The sequence below is a fragment of the Haliotis asinina genome, chromosome 9 (genome assembly GCF_037392515.1).
Source record: "Haliotis asinina isolate JCU_RB_2024 chromosome 9, JCU_Hal_asi_v2, whole genome shotgun sequence".
NCBI classification, from domain to species: Eukaryota; Metazoa; Mollusca; class Gastropoda; order Lepetellida; family Haliotidae; genus Haliotis; species Haliotis asinina.
Window position 1 is genome coordinate 21,600,209 of NC_090288.1, and position 17,035 is coordinate 21,617,243.

A 17,035-nucleotide genomic window follows, 5' to 3' on the forward strand; every position below is an offset into this window, starting at 1 on the left:
GCTTGAGAGGGTGTGTTGCATTTCTACCATGTCTAGTGTTTTACTTGATTGTTGCTTGAGAGGGTGTGTTGCATTTCTACTATGTCTAGTGTTTTACTTGTTTGTTGCTTGAGAGGGTGTGTTGCATTTCTACCATGTCTAGTGTTTTACTTGATTGTTGCTTGAGAGGGTGTGTTGCATTTCTACTATGTCTAGTGTTTTACTTGCTTGTTGCTTGAGAGGGTGTGTTGCATTTCTACTATGTCTAGTGTTTTACTTGATTGTTGCTTGAGAGGGTGTGTTGCATTTCTACTATGTCTAGTGTTTTACTTGATTGTTGCTTGAGAGGGTGTGTTGCATTTCTACCATGTCTAGTGTTTTACTTGATTGTTGCTTGAGAGGGTGTGTTGCATTTCTACTATGTCTAGTGTTTTACTTGATTGTTGCTTGAGAGGGTGTGTTGCATTTCTACTATGTCTAGTGTTTTACTTGATTGTTGCTTGAGAGGGTGTGTTGCATTTCTACTATGTCTAGTGTTTTACTTGATTGTTGCTTGAGAGGGTGTGTTGCATTTCTACTATGTCTAGTGTTTTACTTGTTTGTGTGAACAATGACTTGGTCATACTATGCAGTCAAATACATAAACATCATACACTAATATTCCCAGGTACTCACATACCGATAAACTTAGCTTGCTAAAGATGTATGTTTATCCCATCAAATCTTCTTTACTTAATGGATTTCCCCAAAGTAAGAACTTTCATTCACTGCAAAAGTTTTCATTAAATTTAGACTCAGTATCATTATGTTACAGTATTTGTGAAATGAGAGTACAGATTTTTGTAAGCGATCAGAAATTTCACCACATATAATAGTGTCATCAGCATCAATGACAATAACTTCCCCCATACTGCAACATTCACATGGCTGTCAACTGTATTCTAAAAAGTAAGAAACAACTGCTGATACAGTAATCTCAGCTTCGGGCAAATTCAGGTTGTGATGTCAAGGTACGGGATGACGGCCATATTTCTTTGCTTACATCTAATTGTTTGATCTGCATTCAAGAAGTTGTTCCATTAGAAATGTTACAAAATGGATGACAACTTTTTTATTGCATAGAGCCAATTACATATATCATCAGCCTGTGAAGCATCAGTCAAGCAATTGTCACAAATATATTCAGAATTGCCATGGCAGCATGGAGAGAATGTGTCACAATATAGAGAAAATGTGGAAACACGGAGATATGCAAAACATGGATTCAGTGTGGCAGTGTGGTGACACTGGTAAAGTGGCAATAATGTGTGTCCCTCAAATTCCATATTTTCTAAATCAGCAATTAATCTCTTTGAACATAGAAGCATGATGAAGTACAGAAAAACTCATGTGTGAGTTCTGCCATAGCAGTCAACTGTGATGTGCATATGGAGAGCTTCAACCCTTGTGTCAGCAAGTGCTACTGGTCATGTAATCAGATGCCAGGACGTGGATCTTTTTTAAAACTGAAAAAGTTCAGGCACCAACCTGGGTTTGAACTCCTGACCTCTGTGTTGCTAGTGAATACGTAACTGAACAGACCAAGTGAATAAACCTTTATGCCACATGTACATGTGTGCTGATATTTTAAGCTATTGTGTTGTCCTCTTACTGAATTACATTGCTGAAGTGAGTGTTCTGCATGTACAGTGTGTGTTTTCAGATTATGGTGACTGATACAGATGGTTCATTGCAACTATAACATATATAACTATAGCATCAATAATTCAGACACTATTGAGACTCCTTCTACCAGATTCAAATGGCCAACATGTTGTTTCTGTCTGTTCACAGCAGCAGGTAGACGTTTCATCTGTATCACAGGTCAGGTCATACCTACAAGAAAAGTAAAGTGATGATCCTTATAATTTTCTTATGGTCTTTGAAAGTTGATTATTTACCCAAACATAATTAAGACACACAAAGACTGTTTTAAACTATAACGTATACAGAATACAGATACAAGGTGATACAATGTGTCCATCTGGTGATTTATTAGGGAGTCCATTGTACAACCATCACAGAAACATATGTTAAGTTGTAGTGTGCAGGTAACAGGTCAATTTTGTGTGTATGTAAATTGGTATGAATGTATAGAGTGGTTGCAGTTAGGTAGCATGAGTGAGTGTATTGAGTGCAAATGTGAGAGAGACAGAGATGATTCCATTACCTAGGCTAAGGTAAAGTTGATGGAAAAAGACAGGATGAATTTCAATCGACAATTTTATCATTGAGTCATTGTGGATTGAACGTGTGGAGCTCAAAGATCCACTTAAGTTCCATGGAGTGGCGGATTTTAGTGGTGGTCTCCCGCTCAGGGTTTGCCTTCAGTTGAGTGATGATTGTGTAACGAAGATCACTCTTTTGTTGATTGGGGAGATTGAATTTTCAGTGATGTTCAAGAGTCGAGTATTTACGGCCAGTGTGGGTACTGTGAAAGTACTGGGAAAAGTTAATGTTTCTGCAGACTTTGCAGGAGTGAGTATTGCATGCATCGTCAGTAAATTGGACTGATTTGCCATCGACCTGGGGAGGTGGGTATGGGTAACAGATAGTGGCTCTGACTAGGATGTCTTTCAGAGTCTTGTTACGGCGAAAGGCCGTGATAGGAGGTGAAGTGAAAATTTGGTTGGAGATTTCTGAGCCGCTGAGTAAGTGCCAGCATTTCTGAATGATGCGTTCGAGCTCTACGTTCAGAGGGGTATAGTCGCAAACGAGTACTTGATTCATGTTTGAGCGTGGTACTTTAGTACCAGTCTGGAGGAGATCTCTCCTAGATTTAGAATCCGACCTTTGTTTGTTTTGCTGTATGATAGATCGAGGGTACCCGCGTTGGAGGTAGTATTGAACGAGATTGAGGCTGTGTTTCTCCTACTCTGCATCACTGGAACAAATTTTTCTTAGGCACAAGAACTGGCTATAAGGGCCTTTAGTCTTGACATGTCGGGGGTGACATGAGGTATACAGCAAACAGGACTGTGTGTCTGTGGGTTTGCAGTATAGGGAAAACTCCAGGGTTGGGAACTGCAAAACTTTATTCAGGGCACATCACGAAACAGCTCACGATCCTGCTCCAGAAGCGACCACAACCCCGTCGTCAGCCTATCGACAAAAGACACCGCAATCCCCAGAAACTTAGATCAAACTCTGATGTCCGCCAAACCCTCGACATCTTACAGAGGAACCTAGATCTCAACAATTTTTCAGATCTAGCCTTGGACATTTCTGGCATTAACCTCAATAATAATGCAAATAAAAACTCAGTGAAGAACAAATCAGCATTCTCAACAAGGGACTCACCTTCAGCCCTACACCAGCTAGGTACGACAAAGGTCAATCATTTAGTGACCTTAAATCTCTCTTTCGACGCATGAAAATCACCCATTATTTTCATGACACCCCCACCTATGATAGATCACAGCTTGACATCAAATTTGGTCCTAAAAGTAATTGGACCCCACCCTATAGCAACGATCACAGCCTTGAAGCTTTCTTTAAGGTGGTCACCAGTGACATCGTTAAACTGGAAAACACCAAATTCCATCGCTGTAATATCACCAAACATGAATTACGAGCGCTATGTCAGCTTAAAAAGAATAACGATATAGTTATTAAAAAAGCTGACAAGGGCTCCGCTGTAGTCATTCAAAATACAAATGACTATATCACCAAAGCACTTAGACCCAGAGGCATGGAATTACAATTTTGTTATAATAATAGTGTATCATGGCCGAGGAATTATAATTATTGTTAGAGTATTTAGATTTAAGGATCATATTATTAATAACAGGTGATCAAGGTGTTCTAATAATATATTTAGATTAGGAAATGATAAATAAAGGCCTGTGAGGTAGGAAACATAAACAAGGTAAGAGAGGTAGGTATTCAGCTGCAGAGGAAATAAGCATGAAAGTAGGTCGTTAGAGCTTATTGGGGGCAAGTTGAGATGATTCATAGATTAGATAAAGGGAAACTGACGGTACTATCAAGATGGAGCAATTTGTCCATGGACCTCTTTTCAGAGAATTTCCAATTGCAATCCAGTGGACTAATCCAGGGCGTCGAATCCTCTCACATTAGCATCTCATTTACCTAGTTAGGTATATTGTGATGTCACTCCACCGTCATGCCACTGACTCGTTTTTGATGTCATAAGCATTGATGTCATATACGCTTTTCACAACGGTTCTTCAGTTTACCACCCTCACCATGGCAGACCGCTACCCGTGCACTATCTGTAGCACAAACCTAGGCTGCAAAGATGCCCTCACTCGACACGTCAGGACTCAACACGGGAGCACCTTGTCGTTCAGATGATTGTCGCAAGCCTGTGCTCAACAAACACAGCATTGCCTGTAAACCCACCCAGTTTATCAAAACAACCTCTCACCGTAAATTGGACTTCACTGAAGTATCCCACAAAGAGAACAAGAGAACAACTTCCTTGTGGCTGAGATTCTCATTAACCTAGCCACAGCCAAGCCAGGTGATGCAATCCAAGAAAATCCCCCCCAGGGATCTCGATATCAACACGGAAAACATCCCGCCAGCGGACAACTGGAAACCTCACCTTCTCCTCGAAGTAACTTCCACTGTCCATGGACATAAAAAAAAGCCCCTTTATGTTATTAAGAAGTTGCACACCAATCCCACCACTATCGAACTGGTCAGTGGATATAAACCCATCACTCCTCATTACAGAGCCCTGGGAAGTCCAGCCGTCCTCTCCCACTGATGCCATCACCTCCCAGCTTCAAACAGGTAGCTGGGAACCCATATGCAAACCCGGCCATTACAAGACACCTGGATGAAATCCTCTTGGAATACAGGAACCTGGTTAATCCCCAGGCTCAACATGAAGACATCCTAGCCACAGCGATGTTCCACACTCTAACCACTCCAGCTGCAGCTGATCCTAATGTGATCTAGGTCGCCACACACACAGTGTGACACAAAGTGACCCGGGTACTTTCATATCTGTACATTACCGTAATACAGTCATATACCTTGGCCATTACTTGTGTTGTTACTAGTCCCTACACTCAAATCCTAGCGTGTCGGGGCCCCAGGTCACTCACCAGCAGCTGGGGACATTATATCTAATCCATTTGCTGGCTTGAACCAATCATGTTAGTTCTTCATATCTGTCACCATAGGTGTGTTCTGCCGGCTTGGCAATATATGCACCCCATAGTACACAGCAATCCTATCATTCCAGGTCATTTACTTTAGCTAAATATGCACCCCACATTTACCTCCAAGTAACCAATACACTAGTTGACCCTCCCAGTGTTCCACTTTGGCAGGCTCTGTATCACGTCCCCCTGTAAATCAGGCTCCATGTGAGTACAAAACCCGGGATTCCTCGACTTTCAGTGACTCCACCGGCAACCACCCGGTAAATCTCCACCCACCGGCTCGCACCGGCAAACCACCGGCAAACCACCGGCAACCACCAATGTCCCACCGGCACCACCGGCTACACCACCGGTTCCACCTCCGGACCACCAGCCACAGCCTCCGGGTCACGTAAAGTATATAATAACCCAGTCACTGCTAGCTTCTTTGTCTGATGAGTCCAATCCAGGATGAAACTAGTCACCCAGTGCTAGCATCTTAGCCCCCTCTCACCTATACTTGTCTCCAGTCTCTTCCGTGTAGGCTAAGGTAGGTCGGGTAACTGTAGATGGATGACTGAGAGGCACAGCGATATTCACACAACATTGGATGGATGTGGAGAAGGTCAAACATATAGTATGTACTCCACTGATTGTTATATATATTTGGATAGCATTATGCTGATTTGGTAATTTTGAGTGTCTATATTTTGCTTTTGGAGGTAACTTTGTCGGTTCACTGTGGACTAAAACTTTAGGTTCTTTGTTTTTTGTTATTTCAGTCAATCTTCAGACTTGACATTTTGTGAGTTTGATGTTGGAAAAAAACAGCATAGATTTATTCACTGCAAATGATCATAGCACATCATGGTAGAGGTGGTGCACTAGAGCACCTGGTGTCAGTACACCTGATCACAGCACATCATGGTAGAGACGGTGCACTGGTGCACCTGGTTTGAATACACCTGATCACAGCACATCATGGTGGAGGTGGTGCACCTGGTTTCAGTACACCTGATCACAACACATCATGGTAGAGGTGGTGCACCTGGTTTCAGTACACCTGATCACAACACATCATGGTAGAGGTGGTGCACCTGGTTTCAGTACACCTGATCACAACACATCATGGTAGAGGTGGTGCACCTGGTTTCAGTACACCTGATCACAGCACATCATGGTAGAGGTGGTGCACCTGGTTTCAGTACACCTGATCACAGCACATCATGGTAGAGGTGGTGCACCTGGTTTCAGTACACCTGATCACAACACATCATGGTAGAGGTGGTGCACCTGGTTTGAATACACCTGATCACAGCACATCATGGTGGAGGTGGTGCACCTGGTTTCAGTACACCTGATCACAGCACATCATGGTAGAGGTGGTGCACCTGGTTTCAGTACACCTGATCACAGCACATCATGGTAGAGGTGGTCACCTGGTTTCAGTACACCTGATAACAACACATCATGGTAGAGGTGGTGCACCTGGTTTGAATACACCTGATCACAGCACATCATGGTAGAGGTGGTGCACCTGGTTTCAGTACACCTGATCACAACACATCATGGTAGAGGTGGTGCACCTGGTTTGAATACACCTGATCACAGCACATCATGGTAGAGGTGGTGCACCTGGTTTCAGTACACCTGATCACAGCACATCATGGTAGAGGTGGTGCACCTGGTTTCAGTACACCTGATCACAACACATCATGGTAGAGGTGGTGCACCTGGTTTCAGTACACCTGATCACAGCACATCATGGTAGAGGTGGTCACCTGGTTTCAGTACACCTGATCACAGCACATCATGGTAGAGGTGGTGCACCTGGTTTCAGTACACCTGATCACAGCACATCATAGTAGAGGTGGTGCACCTGGTGTCAGTACACCTGATCACAACACATCATGGTAGAGGTGGTGCATCTGGTTTCAGTACACCTGATCACAGCACATCATGGTAGAGGTGGTGCACCTGGTTTCAGTACACCTGATCACAGCACATCATGGTAGACGTGGTGCACCTGGTTTCAGTACACTTGATCACAACACATCATGGTAGAGGTGGTGCACCTGGTTTCAGTACACCTGATCACAGCACATCATGGTAGAGGTGGTCACCTGGTTTCAGTACACCTGATCACAACACATCATGGTAGAGGTGGTGCACCTGGTTTGAATACACCTGATCACAGCACATCATGGTAGAGGTGGTGCACCTGGTTTCAGTACACCTGATCACAACACATCATGGTAGAGGTGGTGCACCTGGTTTGAATACACCTGATCACAGCACATCATGGTAGAGGTGGTGCACCTGGTTTCAGTACACCTGATCACAGCACATCATGGTAGAGGTGGTGCACCTGGTTTCAGTACACCTGATCACAACACATCATGGTAGAGGTGGTGCACCTGGTTTCAGTACACCTGATCACAGCACATCATGGTAGAGGTGGTCACCTGGTTTCAGTACACCTGATCACAGCACATTATGGTAGAGGTGGTGCACCTGGTTTCAGTACACCTGATCACAACACATCATAGTAGAGGTGGTGCACCTGGTTTCAGTACACCTGATCACAGCACACCATAGTAGAGGTGGTGTGCTAGTGCATCTGGTGTCAGTACACCTGATCACAGCACATAATGGTGGAGGTGGTGCACTGGTGCACCTGGAGTGAATACACCAGATCACAGCACATCATGGTAGAGGTAGTGTGCTGGTGCCCCTGGTGTGAATACACCAGTTCACAGCACTTCATGGTGGAGGTGGTGCACTGGTGCACCTGGTTTCAGTACACCTGATCACAACACATCATGGTGGAGGTGGTGCACCTGGTTTCAGTACACCTGATCACAACACATCATGGTAGAGGTGGTGCACCTGGTTTGAATACACCTGATCACAGCACATCATGGTAGAGGTGGTGCACCTGGTTTCAGTACACCTGATCACAACACATCATGGTAGAGGTGGTGCACCTGGTTTGAATACACCTGATCACAGCACATCATGGTAGAGGTGGTGCACCTGGTTTCAGTACACCTGATCACAGCACATCATGGTAGAGGTGGTGCACCTGGTTTCAGTACACCTGATCACAGCACATCATAGTAGAGGTGGTCACCTGGTTTCAGTACACCTGATCACAACACATCATAGTAGAGGTGGTGCACCTGGTTTCAGTACACCTGATCACAGCACATCATGGTAGAGGTGGTGCACCTGGTTTCAGTACACTTGATCACAACACATCATGGTAGAGGTGGTGCACCTGGTTTCAGTACACCTGATCACAGCACATCATGGTAGAGGTGGTCACCTGGTTTCAGTACACCTGATCACAACACATCATGGTAGAGGTGGTGCACCTGGTTTGAATACACCTGATCACAGCACATCATGGTAGAGGTGGTGCACCTGGTTTCAGTACACCTGATCACAACACATCATGGTAGAGGTGGTGCACCTGGTTTGAATACACCTGATCACAGCACATCATGGTAGAGGTGGTGCACCTGGTTTCAGTACACCTGATCACAGCACATCATGGTAGAGGTGGTGCACCTGGTTTCAGTACACCTGATCACAACACATCATGGTAGAGGTGGTGCACCTGGTTTCAGTACACCTGATCACAGCACATCATGGTAGAGGTGGTCACCTGGTTTCAGTACACCTGATCACAGCACATCATGGTAGAGGTGGTGCACCTGGTTTCAGTACACCTGATCACAACACATCATAGTAGAGGTGGTGCACCTGGTTTCAGTACACCTGATCACAGCACACCATAGTAGAGGTGGTGTGCTAGTGCATCTGGTGTCAGTACACCTGATCACAGCACATCATGGTGGAGGTGGTGCACTGGTGCACCTGGAGTGAATACACCAGATCACAGCACATCATGGTAGAGGTAGTGTGCTGGTGCCCCTGGTGTGAATACACCAGTTCACAGCACTTCATGGTGGAGGTGGTGCACTGGTGCACCTGGTTTCAGTACACCTGATCACAACACATCATGGTGGAGGTGGTGCACCTGGTTTCAGTACACCTGATCACAACACATCATGGTAGAGGTGGTGCACCTGGTTTGAATACACCTGATCACAGCACATCATGGTAGAGGTGGTGCACCTGGTTTCAGTACACCTGATCACAACACATCATGGTAGAGGTGGTGCACCTGGTTTGAATACACCTGATCACAGCACATCATGGTAGAGGTGGTGCACCTGGTTTCAGTACACCTGATCACAGCACATCATGGTAGAGGTGGTGCACCTGGTTTCAGTACACCTGATCACAGCACATCATAGTAGAGGTGGTCACCTGGTTTCAGTACACCTGATCACAACACATCATAGTAGAGGTGGTGCATCTGGTTTCAGTACACCTGATCACAGCACACCATGGTAGAGTTGGTGTGCTAGTGCATCTGGTGTCAGTACACCTGATCACAGCACATCATGGTGGAGGTGGTGCTCTGGTGCACCTGGAGTGAATACACCAGATCACAGCACATCATGGTAGAGGTAGTGTGCTGGTGCCCCTGGTGTGAATACACCAGTTCACAGCACTTCATGGTGGAGGTGGTGCACTGGTGCACCTGGTTTCAGTACACCTGATCACAACACATCATGGTGGAGGTGGTGCACTGGTACACCTGCCTGCAGTACACCTAATCACAACACATCATAGTAGAGGTGGTGTACCTGGTGTCAGTACACCTGATCACAGCACATCATGGTAGAGGTGGTGCACCTGGTTTCAGTACACCTGATCACAGCACATCATGGTAGAGGTGGTGCACCTGGTTTCAGTACACTTGATCACAACACATCATGGTAGAGGTGGTGCACCTGGTTTCAGTACACCTGATCACAGCACATCATGGTAGAGGTGGTGCACCTGGTTTCAGTACACTTGATCACAACACATCATGGTAGAGGTGGTGCACCTGGTGTCAGTACACCTGATCACAGCACATCATGGTAGAGGTGGTCACCTGGTTTCAGTACACCTGATCACAACACATCATGGTAGAGGTGGTGCACCTGGTTTGAATACACCTGATCACAGCACATCATGGTAGAGGTGGTGCACCTGGTTTCAGTACACCTGATCACAACACATCATGGTAGAGGTGGTGCACCTGGTTTGAATACACCTGATCACAGCACATCATGGTAGAGGTGGTGCACCTGGTTTCAGTACACCTGATCACAGCACATCATGGTAGAGGTGGTGCACCTGGTTTCAGTACACCTGATCACAACACATCATGGTAGAGGTGGTGCACCTGGTTTCAGTACACCTGATCACAGCACATCATGGTAGAGGTGGTCACCTGGTTTCAGTACACCTGATCACAGCACATCATGGTAGATGTGGTGCACCTGGTTTGAATACACCTGATCACAGCACATCATGGTAGAGGTGGTGCACCTGGTTTCAGTACACCTGATCACAACACATCATGGTAGAGGTGGTGCACCTGGTTTGAATACACCTGATCACAGCACATCATGGTAGAGGTGGTGCACCTGGTTTCAGTACACCTGATCACAGCACATCATGGTAGAGGTGGTGCACCTGGTTTCAGTACACCTGATCACAACACATCATGGTAGAGGTGGTGCACCTGGTTTCAGTACACCTGATCACAGCACATCATGGTAGAGGTGGTCACCTGGTTTCAGTACACCTGATCACAGCACATCATGGTAGAGGTGGTGCACCTGGTTTCAGTACACCTGATCACAACACATCATAGTAGAGGTGGTGCACCTGGTTTCAGTACACCTGATCACAGCACACCATGGTAGAGGTGGTGTGCTAGTGCATCTGGTGTCAGTACACCTGATCACAGCACATCATGGTGGAGGTGGTGCTCTGGTGCACCTGGAGTGAATACACCAGATCACAGCACATCATGGTAGAGGTAGTGTGCTGGTGCCCCTGGTGTGAATACACCAGTTCACAGCACTTCATGGTGGAGGTGGTGCACTGGTGCACCTGGTTTCAGTACACCTGATCACAACACATCATGGTGGAGGTGGTGCACCTGGTTTCAGTACACCTGATCACAACACATCATGGTAGAGGTGGTGCACCTGGTTTGAATACACCTGATCACAGCACACCATGGTAGAGGTGGTGTGCTAGTGCATCTGGTGTCAGTACACCTGATCACAGCACATCATGGTGGAGGTGGTGCTCTGGTGCACCTGGAGTGAATACACCAGATCACAGCACATCATGGTAGAGGTAGTGTGCTGGTGCCCCTGGTGTGAATACACCAGTTCACAGCACTTCATGGTGGAGGTGGTGCACTGGTGCACCTGGTTTCAGTACACCTGATCATAACACATCATGGTGGAGGTGGTGCACTGGTACACCTGCCTGCAGTACACCTAATCACAACACATCATAGTAGAGGTGGTGTACCTGGTGTCAGTACACCTGATCACAGCACATCATGGTAGAGGTGGTGCACCTGGTGTCAGTACACCTGATCACAGCACATCATGGTGGAGGTGGTGTGCTGGTGCACCTGGTTTGAATATACCTGACCACTGCACAACATGGAAGAGTGGAATTAATAACTTGTGAATGAAATTTTGGAGAAATACTATTTGGCTTTTTATAGATATGTTCATCAGTACGATGTTGGTCATTTTCCAGCACATATCTGGTCTCTAAAAACTGATTTGCTTCAATGTATATATTTCTATACTTGCTCAATTGTTCCCAGTGAGTTAGCGTGTTTTGCACCGTTTTTAGCAATATTCAGTCAATATCACTGCTGGGGAACAAATGAAATAGGCTTCACACACTGTACCAACTTGGGGAATTGTATGCAGGTTTTTGGCATGACAAGTGAATGATTTAAACTCACCGCCCCTCGATTGTTACATAATTTAATGACACTGATAAGTGATGCTGTGTACATTTTATACAGTTTCTTTGAAAACATTAGCAGAATTTCTCTGAGGGATGAATTGTTTATTACCATGTGCAGGTAAATGTTCTTTAATAAGACTGAGTTTGAATGTACAAGTACATGTATGCATGTGACAGAAGGATCACAGGTATTTTAATTTGTCTACACTGAAAGTTATCCCGATTAAACTGATTATCTTCCCAAACTGGTTGTAAATTACTGTATATATCTGAAGCAACATGAATGTTCTTTGTGACATGTGTTACAGCTCATATGCATTTGTCAGTGTAACTGGTGAAGAATTGCTTGGCATCTGGAACCTGATTTGCATGAAATCTCATTTACTATATGGTATTGGCATGTAACTGTTAGATTGAGGTGATATTTTCACAAATGCATGCACTGAAGACATTCATATTTCTTCACTGCTCTTGTGCATGAAACAACAGATTTGTGTTTCTAGAAAGTGGAACACTGATGACATTAATGTTTATCCATGGTTGGTTTTACATCTATAAGAATATTCTAGAACATCTGTAAACATGATGTATTTGTTCCTGAACATATCTTGAAGTTAAACACTTTTTGTCCTAAACACTATATGGGAGCTGCATTGAGTAAATGGAGATGTACAGTGGAAGGGTGTGTTATCTCACTGTAACTGCTCACTTCACAATGGCCAGTAAAGCAGTGTGATATATCATGGTGGCAATATCCCCCAGAAAGGCAATATTGTGATTATCCTACTAGAGCCAGCTGAGGAAGTACTGGTAAGTGATTACCACAGTGTATGCTGACTAGTTCAAACATCAGCTGAGATGTTCAAGATGTCTGTTATTTAAACTTACCTTTCATGATTGGCAGTTGTTGTTGCTTGTTGTTCAAGTTCATCTTCATGGGTCATTTTCGTGAAATTTATTAAATTGTGCTCTATTTGTCATGTTTCATTCTTGGCAGCTGAAAAATGTGGTTATGAAATTAGGTAGGAAATGCACAGGTCCCTGTATTTTTATATATAGTCTGAGAGTGTGTTACACCTCCTGATTTTAAGTGATCCATTCATTTAACTCTTGACTTGTGAACATATGGTGTAACATGCCATCTCATACCCAACACCAAGCTCTATGCAGGCTTAAAGTGGCCTAGGGTAGAATATACCCTGGGTGTACTATGGCCAAGGCCATTTCATACCTCACATGACAGAATATAGCTCCCTGTATAGCCCAGCTAAGATATTCTCAGGTATGTTATGACCTACACTAACTTGTACTCCTGGTTTAAATTGGCCTAGCCCATCGTATCGTATCCATACCCTCACACCGGTCAGTAGATTATACCCACATGACATCAGAGGTGTTTATTAGACAGAATTATCACTTCAACCAGGAAACCACTATCAGTACAAAGCAAACTTCACAACTACACTTGTCAGTATTGTTCACACATTAAGGAGGTTGGATACAAAATGTCAAGAAGTTGCTAACTTTGGTATCATTTTGTAGAAAAATGTGTTCCAAATGTAATTATGTAATAAATATAGCAAGTCAACAGGCAGTGGCTTGACAAGTGGCCCCCCTTTGTGGCACTGAATTTAAAAAATGATATGTCAATAAAAGTTCTCTTAAATATGAGTTGTTTACTTTTTGATGCAACTTGTATTTTTTTTTTCAGAAACATATTTTCAAAATTGAAATGAAATAAAGCAGGAAAATCATTTTTCAAGGCAGTATGTAGGATTTGACACATAATTAACTTCTAAAAAACTAGAAAGTAAAAACATATTGATTAATCCATGAAAAAAAAAAAAAGAGGATTTTTGTATAAAGTGATTCCTTACATAGTAAATTCATTATTAGATTAATATTCAAAACTAAAATAATATATTACCTGAGGGCATCAGCATTGTCTCAAATTTAAACAGCATACCCAAGTTAAATTTGATAAGGAAAGATAATGCTTGCCCAGGTTTACCTCAGGAATAAATGCTTGTGTGGCCAAAATATACTATCCAAAAGAAAGAAATGCATAGATGAGAAAATGTGTTGCAAAAATGTTGTATTTTCAAACAGGAATAACTCGTCCATAAATAGACTTTAGAACATGAAATGTTACACCAGATTAGAAGAAGGTACTGTCTATAGAACTAAGTGAATAGACTTCAGAGCATGAAATGTTACACCAGATTAGAAGAAGGTACTGTCTATAGAATTAAGTGAATAGACTTTAGAACATGAAATGTTACACCAGATTAGAAGAAGGTACTGTCTATAGAACTAAGTGAATAGACTTCAGAGCATGAAATGTAACACCTGAGATTAGAAGAAGGTACTGTCTATAGTACTAAGTGAATAGACTTTAGAGCATGAAATGTTACACCAGATTAGAAGAAGGTACTGTCTATAGAACTAAGGGAATAGACTTCAGAGCATGAAATGTTACACCAGATTAGAAGAAGGTACTGTCTATAGAACTAAGTGAATAGACTTTAGAACATGAAATGTTACACCAGTTTAGAAGAAGGTACTGTCTATAGAACTAAGGAAATAGACTTCAGAGCATGAAATGTTACACCAGATTAGAAGAAGGTACTCTCTATAGAACTAAGTGAATAGACTTTAGAGCATGAAATGTTACACCAGATTAGAAGAAGGTACTGTCTATAGAATTAAGTGAATAGACTTCAGAGCATGAAATGTTACACCAGATTAGAAGAAGGTACTCTCTATAGATCTAAGTGAATAGACTTCAGAGCATGAAATGTTACACCAGATTAGAAGAAGGTACTGTCTATAGAATTAAGTGAATAGACTTTAGAACATGAAATGTTACACCAGTTTAGAAGAAGGTACTGTCTATAGAACTAAGGGAATAGACTTCAGAGCATGTAATGTTACACCAGATTAGAAGAAGGTACTGTCTATAGAACTAAGGGAATAGACTTCAGAGCATGTAATGTTACACCAGATTAGAAGAAGGTACTGTCTATAGAACTAAGGGAATAGACTTCAGAGCATGTAATGTTACACCAGATTAGAAGAAGGTACTGTCTATAGAACTAAGGGAATAGACTTCAGAGCATGTAATGTTACACCAGATTAGAAGAAGGTACTGTCTATAGAACTAAGGGAATAGACTTCAGAGCATGTAATGTTACACCAGATTAGAAGAAGGTACTCTCTATAGAACTAAAGGAATACTTCCTGATAATGGAGACACTGTGCACGATGGTGATGACGTAGCACAACCCCAACGTCGGGCTCCCTGGCTCTCAGACCAATGTTTTTCAACCTTTTCCATGCTGTTTGACAGGATATCTTCCAAAATCAAGGCACCATGGCTGCTGTACGGTCATGCAACTGTAGTACCCGGATTTACCAATCTTGGGCTGCAGTGGTACCTCGAGGTCTGCCTGTACGGGGACGGTCAGTTGTTATAACCTGTTTGGTTGCAGTGGATTGCAAGCCATAATATCTTGCTGAGACTAACATTCAGACATCTGGCAACAGAAGATTGGTAATCTCCAGCATGCATTCTTTCAATGGCTATGTTCTGTGGTGCAGATTCAAGACATGACGTAGTGATTTCACCATGAACTTCTTTCAAAACGAATGCAAATTTATGAAAGTAATCTGGACTTTTATTGCCAGAGTGTGAATGCCCTTTGCTGCACAATTTTCATCTGTTTTATGATTTTCAGATGTCTGACTCATCAGTCTATCTTGATAAGTGGAAAATGCAAATAAGTTTGTTCACTGTTCACATGACTGTGAAATAATAGTTCCGCTTTAACAGTTTACAGAAGATTATATAAACATTCATCCAAATTCAGTGACAGGTCTGCTAAAATGTATCAGCTGTTAGCAGTGGCCAAGTGAACCATTCATTATACATTAAAACAGAGACATGTCAGACATGAAGATCTTTGAATGGGTTGCCATGATTACATGAACCTGATAAACAGGGCTGCCAAATCATAAAGTGTCATACCTTGCTTACATGAAGTTACTTTTAGTTACAAAAATGTTTTACCCACAGGTACTGTTAAGAATAATATTTAATTTGGTTTTTAACGGTAGTCTGATCTGGGGTTTGTTTTCGTTACTGCCACTAATGATCCGGATTTTAAGTGGTCCTGGCTGGTAGTTTATCCAGGTTGCTGAGGTCAAAAACACATGGCTGCTGTCATTGCAATTATTGTCTTGAGGAGCTACAAGGGGCCAAGAAAATTTGTAAGTAGTTGATGAATATTAATTATATTGATGGACATTTTTTAGAGGGCCACAAAGTATGTAAAGTTTGGTGAATTTATATGAGTTTGGAACGCAGTCAGCTTTCTCATGTCACGAATGTGGGTTTGTGGGTTCTAGTTTTGTTATGTTGCCATTGTACATGGAGTTAATGCCAGGAAGTAAGATATTCATGTAGGATTCAAAACTATTTAGCTGTGTCCAAATAAGGTTTATGTTTCATTTAAACAGTTTGAACCATATGAACATATGAAGGTAAAGTCAATGCTGCGGTGTCAAGTAAGAGTCTGCGGACAATAAATGAGGTCAAGATAAAGGCCAGACTATGTTTTTACCTCTGCAATATGTACAACCATTCAAGTTTGTAGTATTTCTCCAATACTGATGGTCAAACATATGTTCTTGTCAGGAACCAACATCTGTCAAACACATGGCAGACCATGACATTCTCATTACCAAACATTGCTTGTTTTGTTCAGAAAATGAACAAGAAAGTGAGTGAGTATGGGAACGTTGTATGGAGAGAAAAGTCAACACAGTTGTAGCTTTTATGAATACTCTAGCAACACCACAGTGTGGACACAAGAAATGGGCTTCACCCACACTTTACAATAAAATTCCACACTAGGTGTTATCGGTGAACACTTTCATCACTTGTCAATACAGCTGGACAGCCTTGTCAGTAGAGCTGGACAGCCTTG